Source organism: Procambarus clarkii, chromosome 82 (genome assembly GCF_040958095.1).
Source record: "Procambarus clarkii isolate CNS0578487 chromosome 82, FALCON_Pclarkii_2.0, whole genome shotgun sequence".
NCBI lineage: Eukaryota > Metazoa > Arthropoda > Malacostraca > Decapoda > Cambaridae > Procambarus > Procambarus clarkii.
Window position 1 is genome coordinate 22,223,652 of NC_091231.1, and position 18,803 is coordinate 22,242,454.

An 18,803-nucleotide genomic window follows, 5' to 3' on the forward strand; every position below is an offset into this window, starting at 1 on the left:
CAAATCAACTTTTTGCAGTCCAAAATATCATTTTGAAATGAAAAGTGAGGCTTAGTCTATCTCCATTACATCTCTTACCATATAAATATTGGTGTCTACCAGTTTTAGCCCCTGTAACACATTGTAACGTAACGCGGAAATCATCAAATTTCTACAGACCAAAATAACATTTTTAAATGAAAGTAAGACTTAGTCCATCTCCATTACATCTCTTACCATGTAAATATTAGTGTCTACCAGTTTTAGCCTCTGTAACACATTGTAACGTAACGTGGAAAATCAACTTGGTCTGATGACCAAATAACATTATTGAAAATGTCAACCATGTTTAGCCATTACATCCAAACACAAAGAAAAATATTACCGCTTTTCTTTGAGAAACTTATATGTGGTGATCATATCTCCAGAGTCCACACAATAAGCCACACATCACTCATCTTCTGTTTTCAAATCACAGCTTGCATCTAATTTAATGCTATTTTTTTTTTTTTTTTTGCAAAAACTATGTTTTGAGAATATGCTCAATGTCAGCAATTACTATACGTATCATCAAACTCCTTTCAGTCATCAAAACAAGCAGAGGTGCCGCATAAACCACTAAAGATTTATTGTATGCAAGGTACATCATTTTGACAATTCTGTCACCGACCCGCCTTAGCGAGATGACTGTGCGCAACAGTACCCTAGCACTCTAAATAATTTTATTCAAGCACTGTTAACATAGCATAATGTAAGATTTTTTTCACATTTCATATCGCGTGTGTAGATTTAGTTTTAACAAAAAGTGAAACACGAGAGCATGAACTAATAGGGTTGAGATAGGAGGAAAGGCTTTGTGGAAGATAAAAGAGCCGAGGAGACATGTTCCCTACCTACATTACTATTATTTCTTGCAGACCGGTCCAGAAAAGCAGTCAGTCACTCAGTCAAACATTTTTATAGTTAAAAGTTTTTCATCTTATTAAAAAACAGGGACTACTAGTCTTCATTTTTTTCTTCTATCAAATCAAATAGACACGAGGGCCACTACCTATTGTTGTTGTCGGTCTGTCTATCGCTTGACTAGGTTAAGGACCGCAATATCCCACACCATACATGCTATGGGCTCTCACTAGTCAATAAACACAATTTTGTATCATTTCTCTACTAAATAGCACTCCGAATCATCTTTGCAAATTTTAATTTTACATTGTCACGTGCACAGCCATCAAAGGGGAATCTCTCTACTGCACGGATGTCGTGTGTGTGTATGTGTGTGTTAAATAAAAGGTCCTTACATAGCTTATCATTTTCTTTGAGAAACTTATAAGTAGTGATCATATCTCCCGAGTCAACACAAATAACCCACCTCCATATTGAGAAAGAGAGAGAAGGTAAACATAGCTTGGTTATTGCATCTAGTTTTAAAAAAGGGGTAAGAATAAGAAGAGTCATGTTCCATAAAAATACTTTACAGCATCCATTTACAGCATCTTACTGTTATGTGCAGTAAGAGGGAAACGGGATCCGCACATACAATTTCCAAGCATTACAACGCTATCGAGGTAAACATAACATAAAGACAATAATGTAGTATGCTATTAATCAGCTAGTCAAAACTTAACATAACAGATATGATTTCACAGAGTTTTCAACCTTTGCAAGTTTTTCAATGTTTTCTCTTCACTTGTGCTAAGTGAGTCAGACAAAATGTGGCATTTCATTATTAGCCAGGCAATACGCTATTAGCTAGATAGTCAAAACATATAACACGCATTATTTCACAGGATTTTTTTCTAGCAAATATGCTTCCTTTAAGCAGTTCAACACATCAAACACCAGCAGTCCGCGAAATTCCTTTTAGTCAATAATCATCCTTTACAGTATTTCTTGACTAAAATAGCACTCCAAAACATAAGTGGTCATTTTGTATTCACATTGTCGCACTTATAGTCAATAATTTGTTTCGCAGAGTGACAAGTTATGCTTAGTGACAAGATTTCACGGTGAGCATAGTTTAAGAGAGTTCACACTGTATTAATTATGGTCATGGATATGTTATGTTATGTTTATGAAGATCATTACTTCTTATTTTTAACATTTTTCTTGCTCCCAGCTTTTCAGTCTTCTCATATTCTTTTCAAATAAAGTTTGCTTACTGTTTTCCAGTAGATTGGCTTCACATTACATATATTAATCAATTTTCAAATTCAGTTCAGTTTCTTTTCAATATCACAGCTTTGTTGTTCCCCTGCCAGTATCTAGTTCAAGACCTCGTATTATCAATGTCATTAATACTACTATCATCAACCATGTATTGGATGTCTCAGACATTCAGTTAACAACTTAGTAAGTGTTTAATGAACGTGAGAATCACTTCATGTGCGCTCATTTTAGTTTAATTTAAAGTTTTCCATCTGGAATTAATACTACTATCACCAACTATGTGTTGGATAGCTCAGGCATTCAGTTAACAACTCAGTAAGTGAAAATCACTTCATGTGAGCTCAATTTTGGTTTAGGATAAAGTTTTTCCATCGTGAAATACTATTATCATTAACCAGGTAATGGGTGGCTCTACCATTCAGTTTACAACTCAGTAACTGTTTACTGAACATAGATATCCCTCAAAACTAGATGCAATAACCAAGCTATGTTTGCCTTCTCTCTCTTTCTCAATATGGAAGTGGGTTGGTGTGGGTTATTTGTGTGGACTCGGGAGATATGATCACTACTTATAAGTTTCTCAAAGAAAATGATAAGCTATGTAAGGACCTTTTATTTAACACACACACGACATCCGTGCAGTAGTGAGATTTCCCTTTGATGGCTGTGCACGTGACAATGTAAAATTAAAATGTGTAAAGATGATTCGGAGTGCTATTTAGTAGAGAAATGATACAAAATTGTGTTTATTGACTAGTGAGAGCCCGTAGCATGTATGGTGTGGGATTTTGCGGTCCTTAACCTAGTCAAGCGATAGACAGACAGACAGACCGACAACAACAATAGGTAGTGGCCCTCGTGTCTATTTGATTTGATAGAAGAAAAAAATGAAGACTGGTAGTCCCTGTTTTTTAAGATGAAAAACGTTTAACTATAAAAATGTTTGACTGAGTGACTGACTGCTTTTCTGGACAGGTCTGCAGGTCTGCAAAAAATAATAGTAATGTAGGTAGGGAACATGTCTCCTCGGCTCTTTTATCTTCCACAAAGCCTTTCCTCCTATCTCAACCCTATTAGTTCATGCTCTCGTGTTTCACTTTTTGTTAAAACTAAATCTACACATGCGATATGAAATGTGAAAAAAATCTTACATTATGCTATGTTAACAGTGCTTGAATAAAATTATTAAGAGTGCTAGGGTACTGTTGCGCGCAGTCATCTCGCTAAGGCGGGTCTGTGACAGAATTGTCAAAATGATGTACCTTGCATACAATAAATCTTTAGTGGTTTATGCGGCACCTCTGCTTGTTTTGATGACTGAAAGGAGTTTGATGATATGAATAGTAATTGCTGACATTGAGCATATTCTCAAAACATAGTTTCTGCAAAAAAAAAAAAATAACATTAAATTAGATGCGAGTTGTGATTTGAAAACAGAAGATGAGTGATGTGTGGCTTATTGTGTGGACTCTGGAGATATGATCACCACATATAAGTTTCTCAAAGAAAAGCGGTAATATTTTTCTTTGTGTTTGGATGTAATGGCTAAACATGGTTGACATTTTCAATAATGTTATTTGGTCATCAGACAATGTTGATTTTTTCACGTTACATTACAATGTGTTACAGAGGCTAAAACTGGTAGACACTAATATTTACATGGTAAGAGATGTAATGGAGATGGACTAAGTCTTACTTTCATTTAAAAATGTTATTTTGGTCTGTAGAAATTTGATGATTTCCGCGTTACGTTACAATGTGTTACAGGGGCTAAAACTGGTAGACACCAATATTTATATGGTAAGAGATGTAATGGAGATGGACTAAGCCTCACTTTTCATTTCAAAATGATATTTTGGACTGCAAAAAGTTGATTTGCGTTACGTTACGTTACGTTACATTGTGTTACAGAGAGCTAAAACTTGCAGACCGTAATATTTATATGGTATGAGATGTAATGGAGATGGACTAAGTCATACTTTGATTTAAAAATGTTATTTTAGTCTGTAGAAAATTGATTTCCGCGTTACGTTACAATGTGTTACAGAGGCTAAAACTGGTAGACCGTAATATTTATATGGTAGGAGATGTAATGGAGATGGGCTATTCATATGGTATGAGATGTAAAGGAGATGGGCTAAGTCATACTTTCATTTAAAAATGTTATTTGGACTGCAGAAAGTTGATTTGCGTTACGTTACAATGTGTTACAGAGGGCTAAAACTGTCACACAGTAATATTTATATGGTAGGAGATGTAATGGAGATAGGCTAAGTCATACGTTCATAATGTTATTTGGACTGCAGAAAGTTGATTTGCGTTACGTTATAATGTGTTACAGGGGTTAAAATTGGTAGACACCAATATTTATATAGTAAGAGATGTAATGGAGATGGACTAAGTCATACTTTCATAATGTTATTTGGACTGCAGAAAGTTGATTTGCGTTACGTTTCAATGTGTTACAGAGGCTAAAACTGGTGGACACCAATATTTATATGGTAAGAGATAAAATGGGGATAAACTAAGTCTCACTTTTCATTTCAAAATGACGTTTTTTAGACTGCAGAAAGTTGATGATTTCTGGGTTACGTTACGTTACATTGTGTTACAGAGGGCTAAAACTGGCAGACAGTAATATTTATATGGTAGGAGATGGACTAAGTCATACTTTGATCTTAAAATGTTATTTTGGTCTGTAGAAATTTGATTTCCGCGTTACTTTACAATGTATTACAGAGGTTAAAACTGGTAGACAGTAATATTTATATGGTAAGAGATGTAATGGAGATGGACTAAGTCATACTTTCATAATGTTATTTGGACTGCAGAAAGTTGATTTGTGTTACGTTACAATGTGTTACAGAGGTCTAAAACTTGCAGACCGTAATATTTATATGGTATGAGATGTAATGGAGATATTGTGTTTGAGTAAATGGGGTTCACATTTCAATATTCAGACATCGGACAGAAAGTTGCTCGTTACTCTTAAAATGATATTTGGGCAAAGAACGAAGTTAGCATATTGGTCACGTTACATTAATGATATTTGGGCAAAGAACGATGTCATCATGTTGGTCGTGTTACGTTACAAGGTTATAAGGGTGAGAGTGATGGGGGCTCGAAAAATTGACATTAGTCTTCCATCCTCTGGTGCGCTGTCAGTCTAAGTGAAATGAAAAAAAGATATGAGAACAGCAGCGGCAGGAGAAAGGAATTGATGTTACTTTTCCCCAACTATAAAATGATCTGAATAGAGCGAGAGAGAGAGAGAGAGAGAGAGAGAGAAACCACTGACTGCTATGTGTTTCCCATGCAGGTGTGTTTACAACAAATTATGATTTGGTATAATAATAAGATTGAAGACCCGCTTATGACTCTCGATATTCTTAAAAAATGTTATTTGAGCAAAGAATGATGATACCATGTTGGTCACATTGCGATACAAGGTTACACATATGATCAGAAATAATACTAAAGGCTTTGCACAGAACATCTGGTCTGGAAAGTGTGTAGTGATGCTTGATGGTTTGGGCTTGGAAGGGGGTGGGAGGGGGGGTATGGGTTTGGTGGGGGTGGATGGGGAGAGGGTAAGGCCATCCCAGTACCTCGTCCATCTCACTACGCCTCAAACCGCCACGAAGGTTAGACCTTAACGAGACGGATTGCTGTTTCATTCATTCAGGAGTCTTGACCATTCTGTGACATTGTCTTGCTATGATAACGCCGTTGTGTTACAAGGTCTGCACAGCAGTAATGGCTGTAGGAAGAAGAGGTGATGGAGATTGAGTAAACATGCATACATTTCAATGATCACAGTTAACAAGAACAATTTGTAGGTAGAGATCGCGTCTCCGTGACGATGTGAAATGTTTCCCTCTTTTAGTAAACGCTAACCTACTGACTTTGACTGAGTTTACTAAGTGATGTGCCATGTGGTGACACTTCTCAGGTCGATGTGACGGTATGTGATCCTGGTCCGTACCACTCTAGAAGGTAAGGGGGAGAGGGGTGCCCCACTCTACAAGGTAATGGAGGGGAAGGAGAGGGGACCCCTGATGGTATGGGAGAGGAGGGGTGGGAGTGATTGATGGTTGGCAGGTGAGGGCCTGCTGGCGGGAGTAAGAACGTCGCCCTTCGTTAAAAATCCACAGTGGATGGAGAGCCATGCTGGGGTGAACATCTCCAGACCACTCTGAAGACATCGAAAAACCATTAAGGTAAAGGACCACATCCCTCCTGCTGCAGCTCTCATCTCCTCCTGGACTCTGCTCTCTCGAAGAAAAACCACAAACCACAAATGGCCCTAAGCACTCTCATGCCGAGGGGAAGCTCCCCTCACCCCTCCCCATCAACATATCCGCCTATGTTGGGACCCCTCACACCTACACTTAGCCTCTACATAGCTTTACTTACTATCATCTTTAATCAAAACTATTATCTACACACAGGAATAAGTCTACGGCAAACACACATACATATTTAACTACTCTTTCCGCATATTCCACTCATATCCTCGTATTTCTTACTCTACCACATAGCCCACATACTCTCCTACACCCCCAACAACATGACCTCCCATCTTTCCTGACTGCATTCCCAAACACCAGACGCTCACACGCGTCCGACACGCCACAACTTCCGGGAAAATTTCCCCCAAACCCTTTGCAACTAGACACCTGCACACCACCTGCCCAGCTGGCTCTATAGAGCCACCTGGGCAGATGGCGTGCGCGGTTCTAGGCGTATATTTCACTACTAATTGGTTATATCCGCCTGGTTGCCTCCTTTATGAATTGGCGTTACTCTTGCTATTTTTAAAGGTTACAGGGAAGGTGTGACACTCTAAGGATTTGTTGAACATCACAGCTTTGGGTGGCGCAATGGCTTGAGAAGCGCTCTTGTATATAATGGATGGAATTTCACTGATGTTCCCAGGTTCGGTTTTTAGTGAGTATATGATGGACACAACATCTGTCGGGCTGACTGGTGAAAGGAGAATAGAGTTTGGATAGCTGTCTGAGAGATATGTGTTATTGTGTGTCGGGGTCTGTGGAATTTTACTGGCAAGGTTATCACCAACCGATTAAAAGAAGCTATTAAATTCATGAATATGGAATTCCAGGAATTTGGGCCTGGTGCAGAGTGCATGGTCATGTTGTTTTTGGCAACTTCCAAGTCAAATGGGGTTAGGGGTGACATCTGATATTTGGTTCAATCGTGGTGATACATTCAATAAGTATTCGTTTGCATCATTGATCTGCTATGTGTTCAGGGTTCACTGAAAACAGAATCCTACTGTAACCTCAGTATTTCACTCATTCCTTTTCTCTCGTCTGTGATGATTCCATCACCCTTGTGCAAGGATCCAATGCAAGATGTAGTTAATGTTTTAGATTGTACATAGGAGAAAAAGTATTTTGGATTCCTCTCTAATTTGCTTTCACCTTTTGCTCTGCCTCTCCTGAATTTTTATATGGTTCTTGCAACTTTAGCTCAATTGTTTCTATTTCTCTACATAGCCTTCCTCGTCGTTCTCAGGATAGAATTGAACGTTAAACATGTTCTGCAATTTGTTTTCTTCGCCTATAGAGGGAACGCCATTCTTGTTACAGTTTCCATTTTTTTCCCTTTCTCCTTAGAATTTCTTTTGAATAAACATTGTATATTAATGTATTGGTATGTGACTTGCACATGCTTCTAGTGCTACTGTGTCTATTTTCTCCAAGCACTAGTTTAAGTTTGCATTATCTATATGTCTCTCCAAGCATATTTCTGTGAGGTCTTTGTTTATTTGTTCACAGTTAATAAGTTTTCTGGGGGAGCCCCGTCGGCTCCCTTGAGCAATCTAGGGTGATATGGATATGTATAACTTTCTAGCATCAGTCAATGTGCATGGAGTCCTTGCCTATCGGGGACCACGGCCAGAACCTGGCCCCCTCAGAGAGGCACGAGAAAGATTGGCCTATAGAAACCCCAGTGTGGTTGAGAGCATTCTATGTCTGTCATCGACCGGGTCTTGCACCCAGAAAGATAGGCGCCCCAAAACAAACCTCTATTCTGGTGAAAAATTGCTACCGAAAGCCGAACGATTGGACAGAACTCCCAAAACGAAAAGTAGCAAACGAGCATAACGTCATCATGCCGCCGCGCCTCTGTCTGTGTAATCCCTCTCCCCTTCCCCAGGCAGGGGAAGGGGGACCCTCAACTCAGACCTTCGCGCTGGCAATCCTCCCACAAGTTCTTGGCTGATGTGTTACTGACAGGTCGTGTGCCTCTGGTTTCTGCTTTGGTTTCAGCTTCTGTGCCTTGCGGCGTGGGCTGTCTCTACAGGTCGTGTGTAAGCCAGGACTAATATTCTACGGTACTCGGGATGCATGCGCCTAGGGTTTCCTTCCCTAGTAAGTACTGCCCTAGCGGATTGGGTCCACCAAGCCTTCACCTTGGGGTTTTCCTCCGTTGTGTCTTTTTACTGCTTTATAGTTATCACCGGCCTGTTGATAATAAATAATTAATTATAGTATTATTATGATAGTAATAATTGTTGTATTTAAAAATTATCACTCTTCCTTCTAATTGGTCTTGAAGGAAACCGGCCTTGGGTGAAAGAGGGCTGTGACGATCTCTGTCAGGAACCCCATCCTAAAAAGACCGGGACGTCAACCTCCTGGGGCTCGTGCGGCCTAGGGTATGCTTCTAGAGGCCGAGGTCGTTCTTGCCCTTGATGGGGTGATTCTTCTCTGGCCCCGACCACGGCGGTCCCCAGGTTTGGAGTCTGTGCTTTCTTTCGCCAACTTCGAGGCCAACTCCGGAGCTCACAGTTCCCGCGACGGAGCTGGAATCAATCGTATTGGTGTTGGCCTTTGAATTGGCGACTTTCGGCGCAGTGGAGAGGGGGGGGGGGGCTTGTTGCATGGGTAACAGCTTCTCCTCCATATCAACCTACCCATGCTTTGCGCCCTGGAGAGGCCACTCCAGACCGACAACCAGAGCACAACTCCATAGTCTCCTGAGACTGGTGAATGCCTACTATACTATGTACTGACTGCCCATGGAGTCAGCAAGGGTTTTCTTGCCCTTGTTTGCCTCTGGGAAGGAGGCAGGTTTCGTCAATGGTAGGGGCGCAGGGTACTGCATAGCTAGTTATTACATATTTTAGCAGCCGGCTCTGTTCTGCTTGGGTATGTTGTCTCCTTGTGGGGGTTTTCTTTTGTTTTTGTTTTTCCTGCCTGGGAGGGAGGGGGTCTGCCTTTGGTTGGTTGCTACCTCTTTATCTTCAGGGTCATTCTCTTATATATATCAATGTTTTTGGTGGTACCCCCCTGCTTGGCACTCGTGAGTGGACACATCCCGGGGGTTCAGGTTTAGAAGACTGCTTGGTAGTTTTGGGCGCCGGTTTGCAGTACCCTGCCTGGGCTTCTCTTAGTGCGTTACCAAGGCTAAGGGCCCTGGGGAAACCCCGTGGGGGCTCTGTGGTCCAATTGATGTGACCCTTGGGTCCCCCTCCTCACTTCGTGCGAGGTTGATGGTTGCTCTGTCCCCTTGTGTCAGGGTGACATTCACCGGTTGTGCCTCCGCCATGGTGCCTGTAGGGTCGATGATACCTCTGACCCGGAGTCGTGCGACGTTTGTTGTGAGTTCGTGCTCCATTTCACCCTCGCTACTGATCATGATCTGAGGGTGCAAGCAGCAGCTGCGTTGCATGCTAAGTTCTGGTTGCTGCAATGCGATGGGTTCGTTGCTTTCCCCGGATGCCCCGAAATTGCCACGTTTTGGTTTTAGGGACCCGGACCTAGGGGGTAAGAGTCATTTCGACTTTGGTACCTTCCGCCCTTCCTTTCCCTTCTGTTGTGTGTCCGGTCCCGCCCCTCCCCATCCTTGCTTCTGGCTCCGACCCATCAGTGGGTTAGGAGGCGGAGCAGGATCTAGTTTGTGTTGAGACTTGGGTGGTTTCGGGGGTGTCCTCTTCCAGGGTGGCGGCGGAGGCATTCGAGCCTGTTCCTCCTACCAATGAGTATGGGTCTGGGTCCTCAGAGTAGGGGTTCTTGGGCCCCGTTGGACCCTGCCTGGGTTTTTGTACCCTTTGAGCGGGGCTTGGTGTTGCAAGGAGTGGTTTTCTCTTCTCTCCCTCCTATTACGCATTGGTTTTGGTTTCCTCTACTCCTCCCTGAGTTTAATTGCGATCTCCCGTACGTTCTTCGGTTCCAGCTTGTGGAGGTTTTTGGCTTCCTACATTTAGTTCCATGTGCGGGATGCCCTTGTGGCTTACCTCCTGCGCGACCTGGTAAGGTGACTACACCTTCGTAGTGGTTCAGCATTCTTCATGTATGGATCTTCTTGTCCTTACTTGGTTTGTTATGAAGTTCCCGGGGGTCGTCCTGGTTTGCAAACTGCCCTCTTCTCGTTGGAGGCTTGGCATCCATTTTGTCAGCGGGCAGTGCTTTCTTTTTCCCTTGAATCTGCTTGGGCCCCTGGCTCTTCTGTTTTTTTTCGCCTTTTTTGGCCGTTGCTGTTTGCAGAGTCTGTGTTTGTTAAGTGTCTGCGGGCAGCTTTGTCTCGTTGCCGTCCTATGTCGGACTTGTTAGTCTTCCAGGGGGCTCGTGGAGGGGGGCTTTCCTGGAAGGGTCATGCAGGGTCATGCCAGGGTTCGGAGTTCTTCCGTCATGGAGGGCCAGTGGCGCCGGATTCGTGCCTTCTGTTCTGTTTGGCGGGGGATTGCCATGCGTGCCGTTCTGGTACTCACAGGTGCGTCGGTTATTTTGGTCGTTGTTGTTTGCAGTCTGTGGTTGAGCAGTGTCTGCGAGCAGCTTCATCTCGTTGCCGTCCTATGTCAGACTTATTAGTCCTCTGGCCAACGGCCATACCACGTTGAGAACACCGCTTCTCGTCCGATCAGCGAAGTTAAGCAACGTTGGGTTTGGTTAGTACTTGGATGGGTGACCGGCTGGGAACACCAAATGCTGTTGGCAATAATGTTTAGGGGAGCCGGTCGGCCGAGCGGACAGCACGCTGGTCTTGTGATCCTGTGGTTCTGGGTTCGATCCCAGGCGCTGGCGAGAAACACTGTGCAGAGTTTCTTTCACCCTGTGCCCCTGTTACCTAGCAGTAAAATAGGTTCCTGGGTGTTAGTCAGCTGTCACGGGCTGCTTCCTGGGGGTGGAGGCCTGGTCGAGGACCGGGCTGCGGGGACACTAAAAAGCCCCGAAATCATCTCAAGATAACCTCCGGGGCTCGTGGAGGGGGCTTTCACAAAAGGGTCTTGCCAGGGCTCGGAGTTCTTCCGTCATAGTGGGCCAGTGGTGCCGGATTCGTGCCTTCTGTTCTGTTTGGTGGGGGGGATCGTCATGCGTGCCATTCGGGTACTCACAGGTGCGTCGGTTCTTTTGCGGGCTTCTTCTCCTGTGCTCTGTTTGGGTTTTGTCATAGTGGTTCGTTTGGGCGTGGTCAATGAGACCTCGTTTTCCCGGTGGGTTCTCGCCTGTTTCGGTCCCGACATGGGACTGCACGGACTGAATGAACTGTCTAGTTCATGGGTTTTGCCCCTCCTTCAAATGGTTACACAGCCCCAGGTCCGTCTTCGGTTGGAGCCGGACACTTGGATGGAGTCCCTGGACCGTGCAGACGCATCTTGGCACATCCCAATTCATCCTCAGTTCTGGGTCTGGCTAGGTTTTCATTGTTGGGCGTAGGGGTTACCGTTTTCTTTGTCTTCCATTCGGTTTGTACCTGGCGCCTTGCGTTTTCACATGCCTTACTTATGGTCGTGGTGGTCTGCTTGCATCTGTTAGGTGTTCAGGTTCTGGCTGGTTCTGGCCAGTCTGCGTGTCTGCTCGCCAGGGTTTTGGTTCTTTCCCGGTTCGCTGGGTTCGGGTTCGTGGTGAACTGGAGGAAGTCCCATCTGGCTCCCTCTCGGGTTCGGTCTTAGCTGGGTCTTGTGGGGGACACTCGGACTGCTTCCTTGTCTCTTCCTCCCGCGGCTCTACTTCGCCTACGTTCCCACCTTTGTCATTTCTGAGGGCTCCTGAGAGTTATATACACACGGCGATTGCTCGAGGATTTATGCAGGAGCCTGATTTTTGCCATGATGGTCTACCTGCTGGGTCGGGTGTGGCTTTGTCGACTGTTTGGGTTCCGGCGGGAAAGTCCCTTCTGCCTCTCTCGTGGCTGCTGCGTTCGGCCTCCGGGGGCTTTGTCTCGGTTTGCCGTCTTCCTCTTTGGGTTCCGGGGTTCAGTGCCTTGGTGCCTACCCAAGTCCTCGCTCGGTTTATTCATGGACGCGTCGTCCCTTGGCTGGGGGCCTTGTGACCAGTGCTCACCTGACCGGCCAGGGGCGATGGAGTCTGTCCTTCTGTCGGGCTCACTGCATGGCGCGAGAGTTTGCTGCTGTGTTGATGTCGGTCCGGAGGATTCGGGTCGCTCTCGGATCGACGATCCGGCTCCAGTCAGACTGTTCCACAGTGGTTCCTTCTCTGTACTGCGGAGGGTTTGATGCGGTCCTTGGCTTGAAGCTGGTCGCTTTGGATGACTCGTCTGCTGAATTTTCGGGGTTTGGGTGTCCTGGCAGTTCACGTTTGAGTGGTGACCATTGTCCTGGCAGATGGCCAGTCCCACTTCGTTCCCTTCCACGGAGTGAACAGTCGGCACTGACTCCTCCTGTTGGCTCTGCCAGACGTTCGGGCCTCCGGAGGTGGACTTCTTCGCGTTGGCACAGTCGTAGCATCTCAAGGTATTCGTGGAGCCCTTCTCCGACTGCAAGGCCGTCGAAGTCGATGCCTTCGGGAAGGACTGGGCAAGGTGGGGGTTTCCTGTTCCTCTTCCCTCCGGTTCTGCTTGGTTGCTCCGGGTCCTGGAATGCTTGGAGACTTACCGGGGGAGAGTTGTTGTTCTGGCTTCTTGGTAGCTGGCCCAGTCTGTTTCAGGCGCTGCTTGCCCAGCGTCCAAACCCGAGGGTCTTCCTGCAGCTCTACTTCTTTCAGCAGATAGGTCCAGCCCATTACGAGGCTGGTTTGTTATTCTCCTCAAGTCTTCGTGTCTGGAGTTTCTGACTCGTGTTTATCACCATTTGTATGGAGAGCTGGTTGCTTGGTTATTAGGCTCCCACCTGCTTGCTTCATCTCGACGACAGAATGAAGTTCCTAGCGGTCCTTTTTTTTTCCTATCATTGCATAGGTGTCCTTCGGTCTCTTATAGGGTTGTTTTGTCCTTCCTTTCATGGTTGTTTCCAGACCGTCATCTTATGCTGAATACTGTTGCCTCGTATCATGTAGCGCTGGCGGAGCTGCTCATGCTTGTGTTCGGTATTGATGTTCCGTCTGCTCCATTTCATCTGCTGTCTTTTGCATAGTTTCACCTCCGCCTTGCTCATGCACCGCCTTAGCCGTCCTTGTCTTTGGTAGGGGTGCTCTCTTTTTCTCTCTTCACCTTGGTTTGTAGTGGCCCCTTCGGTTCGGGTTTTTTTTCTTCGGGTCTTTTCCTGTTGACATTGGCCTCTGGGGGTCAGGTTGAGGAGCTTCATGCTCTCCTCCAGCGCAGGGTTTCTGCTCTTTTGGGCCTGGTTGTAGGTTTGTTCGGTTGCAGTCGTCTCCTTTTCTGACGTTGTACGAGTCTGCTGCTTTCCGGAGGGGTCCTTGGGTGGTTGATGCTTGGTTGGTCAGGCCGTGGTGCATCATGTGATGTTTGGTTGCGGCTCTCTGCGTTGCGTTGTCTATGCGTTTTGGTCTCTCTGGTTGTGGCCGTGCTTTGGGTTGGCAGGGGTTCCCTTCCCTCCTTCCTATTACAGGGTTCGGGTCTCCTGGGTCGTCTGCACAGTTCTTTGGTTTTGCCAGATATCTTTTTTGTCTTTGGGCGAGTGACTTCTGCTTCCCAGGTCCTTCCCTCTTTTCCTTAAATTTGGTGAGGTAGCTCCGATGAGCCGACGGGGCTCCCCCCAGAAAACGAGCATTGAACATATTGAAACGCCATTTTCTGGGCAAGTCCCGGAGGCTCCCCAGCATCCCTCCTTCCCTCGGGTCGTCAGTGTTTCTCACGAGTTTTAACATCCAGCCTACAAACTGGTGGGTGGATCGCCAGCGCGAGGGTCTGGGGCTCCCCTATTCCCCTCCTGGGGATGGGGGGGGGGGGTTGCGCAGACAACGGCGTGGCGGCATCATGACGTCATGCTCGTTTGTTACTTTCCGTTTGTGGAGTTCTGTCCATTCATTTGGCTTTCGGTAGCAATTTATCACCAGAATATGGGTTTGTTTTGAGGATCCTACTTTTCTGGGTACCAGACCCGGTCAATGGCATACATAGAATGCTCCCAACGACACTGGGTTTCTATAGGCCATTGCTCTACATGCTCTCTGAGAGAGCCAGGTTCTGGCCGTGGTCGAGAACTCCATTCACATTGACTGATGCCAGAAAGTTATACATATCCACATCAGTCTGGATAGCTCCGGAGAGCCTCCGGGACTCACCCAGAACATGGCGTTTCATTACATTCAATCTTGGTTTTTTATTGAAATTGAATTTGCTGAATTTTCCTCCTCTTGGATTTGAGCCTGGCTGCACAAGTCTATTGCACATGCTTATCTGAACTTAAATTAGGTTGTGATTTGATTAACATATATTTGTAATTATTATGTCTCTAATAAGTTCATCATTGTTTGTAAAAATAAGATCTAAGGTGTTATCTTTCATAGTTCTTCTATTGCTGGTTTAAGGCAAATCTGTCACACATCTGCAAGAGTTTAAGGCAAATCTGTCACACATCTGCAAGAGATCATCTGTGTATGACTGTTCACTTAACCTACTTCCTGAAATTTTCTCTGTTATAACTATTTGCTACATTTTTCCATTTTAGGTGTTGTAAGCTGAAGTTACCAAGCCAGAAGATGTTTGGAGCAAGGTTTGAGAGATTTTCTAAGCAGTATTCTATTTTTGTAAATATATCTTTAAACAGCTAAGGATTTGAACTTGGTGATTTATATACAGGGACAATCACCACGTTTATGACTTATTTTGAATATCAGCACTTCCACTATCATTTGTGGTGTTCAGTAGCCTTGTAAAGATGAGTGTCTCTATGATGTACAGGCTGACCCCTGTAGCATGTTTTGTATCACATCAAAAAAGATTGAATTCTATTATTCATATCTCATTGTTGTAAGTTCCTTGTGGGAGTTTTAGTCAAAGTTGCAAACATTGCATTTGCCTCATTTAGGAGACCAGTAGGAAAGACCAATAAAATGTCCATTTTACATATGTCATGACCTCATGATCCACAGCATTGCTGGCCAACCATAGCCTGGCCATGTTTCAATATGTGTCTACGGTAAAGTGAAAAAGGCTAGTTAAAACAACGCCAGTTTACTGGGACATAAAACAGGTCACTGTAAACAATAAGAAACTAAAGTCTCTACAACTGATACTCTAATAACAACAAGGAGCTTCAAGACAACTCTCGTACTTACATAAATTTTAACAAAGTTATAAACGCTTCTTATTTATAACAACATTATAAACGCTTCTTAATCAAATTATAAACGCTTATTTAATCATGAAAAATCTTTAAATTAACAAAGTTAATAAAGTTAGTTAATTTATTACCAAACTAGCTGTACCTGGCTATGCCTTGCTGTGGCTCAGCAACGCATGTGCGTTGCTGAGCCACAGCAACCTTCCGTCTCCCAGTCCTCCCAACCATTCCCCTACCCCATCCCCTCGTCCTCCAAACCATTCCTCCATCCCCACATCCTCCCAACCATTCCCCACTTCCCCGTCCCCTTGTCCTCACCACCAATGCCCCCTTTCCTCCGTCCCTTTGTCCTCCCTACCATTCCCCATTCCACCATCTCCTCGTCCTCCCCACCATCTCCCACTCTCCTGTCCTCTCGTCCTCCCTACCATTCCCCCCTCCCTGTCCCCTTATCCTCCCCACCATCCACCACTCCCCAGTCTACTTGTCCTCCTCACCATTCTCCACTCCACTGTCCCCTCGTCCCCACCATCCCCAACTGCCCTGTTCCCTCATCCCCCTCACCATTACCCCCTTCCCTGTCCCATCGTCGTCCTCCACCATTCCCCACTTCCATCCCCTCATCCTCCCCACCATTCCCCACTCCCTCGTCCGAAGCATTTCCAAATGATATGATGTTCCCATCAGAAAATTGGGAACATCAAATGATCTGATGTTCCCATCACTGAAATATAAGAAAACCAGTTAAAAAAGGAATAGAAAAAAATGAGAAAATAAATAAACTAATCTGACGAAATGAACTGTATGGTAAACAACACAGCTCAGTTTCAATGCAATGCCACACAAAATAAATAAAAATGAAAACAAAACTAAATCTATGAAAATTCAATATGTCAATGAAATCAGAAACATTGAAACGGAATTGTAATATATTTTGCATAGCACGTATTGCTCTTCGTGTAACAGATGGCTTTTTAAAAAAAAAAACATGTTTTTACCTGTCACAGGTGTTGCATCTATATAGTATGTACATATAAACTTGCATGTATTCGAATGGAATGTTGTCAAAATTTCAAAGCAATCGGTGAAGAACTTTCAGAGATTACAGTATGTGTTGCTCTTGTCGGAAAATTTAATATACCATACCATACCAGACACCATTTAATATATCATACAGACAGATAACTGCTGTATTGTATAAACATGTAACCCATAGAAAACGTAACTTGTAGTGGAATTACCGTCTGTAGAAAACGGGATATCATCACCACATACTATTATAATTCACCACCTATTATGCTGGGAATTATTCTTAAATACATTAGTCTTTGGACTTTACCATCATAAAAACATCTTATATAAATTAACTTAATTATCAATATTAAAGTAGAGTAAATGTGACCCTTCTATCACTTTCTGAAATCTGGACAATGTAAGCCAGGCGTCAGTGGGGAAGGAGGGCGGCCATTGTTTTTACTAGACCAGAGGCATACGGGTGCAAATACGGCTCCTGTTAAATTTACTTGGACGTAGTGTTATGGAAACCAAAGGTGTACCATTTTCAACACGCTGTCATCAAATCAAGTTAAGTGTTCTTTCCGAAACCCATTATCTATCATTAGTGGCCATTAATGTCATTGGGTAGGGTTACCCAGTTAGAGCACGATATAGCCTCAAACTAAAGGTAATTAAACCAGGTCTTCATTGTTCCATGTACAGTTTTCTCTGAAATACTTGTCATATATAGGATTTTGGCTTTACAGCTAGAGCCCTTTTGACAGGTCAAGACGAGGAAGCAAGATTTTGTGCACCAGTTACTGGGTGATGGAAGCTACCTCAAAGAGGATAATTTGGTGTCTACACCCTAGTTATACCTGGTGGACTAACCTGCTGTACTATAAGATAAGGAACCTCTTCAATGTATGTAGTCTATTACTGTAGTTTGATTGGCTGCATATATATTCAATTAATATAAACCCCCCCCTAATGTGTAGAGGATCGATTTGTGAGATTATGAGATTATTGCAGAAATACAGTCCACTTATCATTATACAAATTGCTATCGAAGTATACAAATTAACGTAAATATAAATTCATATAAATTAAATAAATATAAATCTCACAGGTCAGTTCCCACATTATTTGGTCATCTTCGAACCGGATGACGGATTATTTGATTCTTTGAACCCACATTTGGTCATCTTAGTACCGGATGAACCAGTTAACCAGTGGATTCATTAAATATACTAGTGCAGTGTTATTTAAACAAAGCCAGCAGTCAATGACGGCGGCGTTGACTCGTGCGAGTTCACGAGCCCCGCTCAGTTCAGATCAGCTTTGTCAGCGGTTTCATGTACACCCACAGATTTGGTGGCGTGTTATTCTGTGAAATGACAGCGCTAATATAGAAGCCAGCCAAATTAGTGACTGTGTCTTCGCGATATTGTTCACGGATTTCGTGGTGTTACATTTCGCGAGAGATTATCTACGAATTTTGTGGAGTTTATTTCGCGAGGTCACTAATAATATTTAATACTTCTTGATAATATTAGAAGTTTCATAGAGGCTAATTAAGAGGCTATTATCAATAATTGTGTATATTATTTCTCCAAAATAGAGAATTATTTAATATATATTGCACTAGTGATCACAGTTTAATATTTACTAATTGCCAACCCACAACAGGGTAGGATATTTACCATTGACTAGTTGAACTATTATCGTTCATCCTAGTCCCATTATTACCATAGTCAGTTGTACTATATTCAACAACCTAACACCATTAATGAATGGTCCAGACCCTATTTTGGGTGTAATTTTTATCAACTCGAGTTGAGTTGTGTATATATAATAATTTACTTATGATCATTACACCTTTGAGTGAATAATTAGTGTCTCTACCATCCTAGGGTGATATAGAAGAGCTAACCTAAAGGTACTTCCAGTGACACTGGTTTATCACTCAAATCATTAGTGTGTATGATTGTATATATATAATGTGTATTAATTTTAAGTGCTAACCTCTAGAAGAGGTAGGATTATTGCCTAGTGAGTGCAGAATTTACCCTAGGCTACCATTAGTGCTTGCTCAGTATTATGAGCAGCCCCAGTACAAGCCCTACAAGGCTTTACCAACTAGCCAGTATGGATAATGCAGGGAGAATGAAAAGAACCCTTGCAGGTCTTAAAGGCCACTTAACAA

The 18,803-nt window shown here is 43.6% G+C and overlaps 1 protein-coding gene and 1 non-coding gene across 2 annotated transcripts in view; one reads left to right on the plus strand and one right to left on the minus strand.

The window, feature by feature from the left end:
- Window positions 1-5,714: 5,714 nt before the first annotated feature.
- Window positions 5,715-18,803, minus strand: part of LOC123751065 (sulfotransferase 1A1-like) — a 107,228-nt gene continuing 94,139 nt past the window's right edge. The window contains exon 6 of the mRNA XM_069316136.1: window positions 5,715-5,905. The gene's annotated coding sequence lies outside the window, so the exon portion shown is untranslated. The remainder of the gene's footprint in view (window positions 5,906-18,803) is intronic.
- LOC138358317 (5S ribosomal RNA) lies at window positions 10,996-11,114 on the plus strand. The gene has a single exon (XR_011225322.1). It is a non-coding gene; the product is annotated as a 5S ribosomal RNA (ribosomal RNA).